This window comes from Hevea brasiliensis, chromosome 2, assembly GCF_030052815.1.
Source record: "Hevea brasiliensis isolate MT/VB/25A 57/8 chromosome 2, ASM3005281v1, whole genome shotgun sequence".
In the NCBI taxonomy this organism is placed as follows: Eukaryota; Viridiplantae; Streptophyta; class Magnoliopsida; order Malpighiales; family Euphorbiaceae; genus Hevea; species Hevea brasiliensis.
In genome coordinates, this window is record NC_079494.1 from 94,048,179 (window position 1) to 94,052,480 (window position 4,302).

The window sequence follows — 4,302 nt, forward strand, 5'->3', positions numbered from 1 at the left end:
AGCATGGCCATAGTTTCTTCCATCTTAAGTAGTGTAGGTAAAATCCTTACTAGTCTCTTCCCTTCCCTAACCCAAGTGACCTGATTGGAAGTCTCTTTGGTGTGTTTTGAGGCTATGTTTGCTCAACAAAATAGGATTTAAGGGTTAACCTAAGTATGCTATGTACATGAATGCAATGCATGAATGGACCATTTTTTTTTCTTTTTTTTTTTGCCTTTACTTTTACAAAACCAAAACTGAACCGTACCAATAGAACCAAAACTAGACCATATAAACTGAGCTAAAATATAACCAAAGACTGAATCAAAAAAAAAATCTCTAGAACTGAATCTTCGCCCCCTTATACCTTCAACTCTCACGTGCAGGGTAAGAAAAAATACTATCCTAGGCTATGGTACACTGGACACACCAACAAGGGGTGGTCTCACAAATAAAGGATTTATATCCTTAAAGTTTAACCATAAGTAAGCATCCTCTTGCTTAACACGGGTTTTGAAATGGACTTGGGCCTATACACATATTGGGTTTATGCATAGGCCTAGGTTCATCTCAACTACCACTAGAACTTATGGTTTAAATAGTAAGGTTATAAATTCAGCATAACAAAAATCTACGGAGTACCTAGGGTTGAAATCTATGGCTCATGGGCTTCATTGGGTAGGAAAAAGGTCACCCATGCGAGAGCTTATCCATTAAGCACAACGGTCGGAGCTGTGTCTCTTTTATATAGTCGAAGGTACGGGCATGGGGTGCTAGCATTCACCAATTCATCATATCTCGAGTAGAACTATAATCTCCTTAGCAAGTACTACCAGGGCTAAAAAGGGTAAGAGTGATCTATGTGATAGTGTAGTGCAATGCAAAAAGTTTAATCGAGGAATAATATTAGACTAATAGAAACATGTTGGAGTAACTATCCATTTAGTCCCCAGTAGAGTCGCCAAACTGTGGGAGGGGGGCATGAGGCGAAATATCATCCATTAGAATTATATAAAATGCACCAGGTAATGCCCAAGAAAGATGGTAGAGTCACAATGGTCTCACTTAAGTACCACCTCCTTAGACAGCATTTCCTAGACATGCACTTCATACAATCCTAATACAATCAAACCACTGGTAAGTACCGTATTCCCATAACACTACCACGGTACTAAGGATTTATGCCACGAAGGCATAGATAGACAAGAGTCGCCACCCAGGTAATAACCGGGACATATTCAATGTTTCTTCCGAGGGTCATGGATGGCAACTTACTCCTTGTAGAGTTTCCACAACCGTCATTACCATAGCCCAATGTCTAGGTTTGGGATAGTGGGTATGTAAGGGGAAGGTGTTAGGCACCCCTTACGCTTGGTCTAACCTCATTGATTCGAGTGCCAGTCCTCTACTAATATTTCTAGAAGTCTTGTTTATTATTCCTTTATTAAACTTTATCCTAAAAAATGCAATTCTAATCCTACACACGTAAGTAATTCACAAAAGGGTTGTTGTTTACACACAATTTTCATGCACAAGCAATTCCTATCTATGGGGTTGCTAATTATTTAAATGATATTTATCAGATGACTAAATTAATTTATTATTGAGAATTTAATTTACAAACAGATTCAATTTCAAATAACCCTACGTTTCTATTTAACATAATTAATTAATTTTCACCAAGTTACCCTAAGGATAATTGAACTAAGTTAATTATGTACATGTGTAACTTATTCTAATATCACATAAAGCTCAAACAATCACAACCTAATAAAGATTTCTAACATGCAAATTTATTTTACAATTACCAAGTATTAAATTAAATTTATTTTATATGCCAATGTTAGTTTAATTTACAAATAAGATTAATTTTAATTTATAAAGTATTTATTTAAATTAATTACATGCAAAAGTCAGTTAAATTAAAAACAAAGTTAATTTTAATTTACTAAATAAAAGTTCTATTATTACTATAATTTCATGCCAATGGTTATTCGAGGAGTTTAGAACTACTTACTTGTTGGTAAATGCAGTTGCCATTGGGGCAAGCTACTCTTAAAAAAGGGTTTTCTCCTCTAGTATGGCAATGATATCCCTGGCTTACTCCCGTTTAGCTCCACATAAGCTCCACGCAAATACCCTCTTTGGTACTTACCTTAGGGCTACTTACCAATTTTGTTTGTAATAAAAAATAAAGAAACTAAAGAAAATAAAAGAAATAAAGAAAATATTAATAACAATTTACATTGGATTCTAACTCTAGCCTCCTAAAGGGTTCAGATTCCTAATTAGTTATATCTACTTAATGGTCTAAGTCTTCTAACATGATCCAAACACTTCATAACACTTCTTGAATTAAAAGAATACAGAAAAATAGATCAAATATCAATTAAAACCTAAGAAAATACAAGAACATGCATAAATATACAATTTCCAAATTCTAGCAGATTAACAGTAGCAAGAAATCTGATTTTTTAAAAATAGTTAGACATGCCTAAAAATCATAAAAAAATTACAGAAGATAGCCTACATATCATACAAGATTATAAAATTTATAAATCAAACAAAACCCTAGCCTAATGGTCTACATAATTCGTAACTTTTCTAAGTGACAGAATCATACTACTTTTTTATAAAATTCATAACTCATTAACCACAACAGATATGAATGCAAAATCAATTGGAAAAGATTCATAAGATTCTGAAGTTAATTTTAGACACTAGATTTACACAAAAATATTAAGGAACAAGGGAGATATGGGCTCCACAAGTCGGATATCCTGCAAATCAGATTTTACAAGAACCCTAAATTCAAACAGCCATAACTTACAAAATATTAAAGTTTTTTTAGTGATTCTTGAGCCTAAAATTAATAGAATTTCGTGTAGAATATGAATATAATTTTTACAAATTTTTTACAGATTAAAAAAATAAATAAAAATAATAAAAATACGAGAGACAGAAACTAAATATGTGTAGAGTTGTGTATCCCGTCAAATTAAACATGATTACATGATCTATATGAACATATAAAATAAATTGAAGACCAAGAGCATAGAATTAAAATATTGTATGGCATAGATCTTGAAAAGAAAACAATAAAAACTGATCTTCCAGAAATCTTGTATGAAAATCTTCTTGAAGAAAAGAAGAAAATAAGGAAGAACTCAAAGAGTCTTGAATATCTCTAAATTTCTTATAGCTCTGAATTTTCTCTTCCTCTTTCCTCCCATCTCCCCCTTTCTTCCCTTCTATAGGAGGGCATTTATAGGGTTTTGGGAGAGAGGTGTGATAGGATTTGGAGTCTTAGGGTGATAAAGTTTAGATGACTTAAACAACTACAATTACAGAATTCGAATAAGACTGGGATATGGGTGAGGTGTTTCAACCAATAGGAAGACAGGAAAAAATGGAAGGCACCAATAGGGAGTGAGGAAGAGGTGTGGTAGGGTTTGGAGTCATAGTGTGATAAAGTTCAGATAATTTAAATGACTAGGATTGATGAATTTGGATGAGACTGGAATATGGGTGAGGTGTTCCAACCAATAGAAAGAGAGGGAAATGGGGTGACACCAATAGGGAGTGAGGAAGAGAGTGGGGCCAAGGAAGAGAGAGATATTTTGTTATTTTAATTTTCAGAAAATAATAAAATGGGTCTCATTTAAAATTCCTAACTAGGCTTTCTTAGGCCTATGGAGCCCAATTAAACTTAATTAGATCCATTTAAGAACTGCCCATATTAAATTTAAACAAAAATAAAATTTTATTTAAATTTAATTAAATTAATTTCCCCAAAACTTTATTATTATTATTATTATTATTTCAAGATCATGCCACGGAATTAATAATTCAGCTCCATGCCTCCAATTACATCTTACAGTCATATAATTTTTTATTATCGGGTTTCCCAAGGCCTCAATGCACATACTCATCACAAAATAAGTGTCTACAATTATGTTGTTTTGTGGATGAGGTAGTAGCATTGGAATTTGAAAAACTCATGACCAAATGATATGCACTTTTGACAGTAAACAATTTACTTTGTGGAGTGCCAAATTAACACATCCTTTTCCCTACCTTGACTCAGAGGGATATTACATATTTAGGAAGCTTCAAAAGGTAAAAAGATATCTCTTAATAGATCATTATGCCATTGATGTGAGTTATAGTTAATGAGATCACTAATTAATGCCCCTTCATCAAGAATAAAGGGAGAGGACCAAACACAAAATCTATTTTGATCCAAAAGTCATCTATCCTGTCAAATTCAAATGCTACTTCCATTTGAATGGAGGGTATATTAGTCTATATAACTTAGGTTAG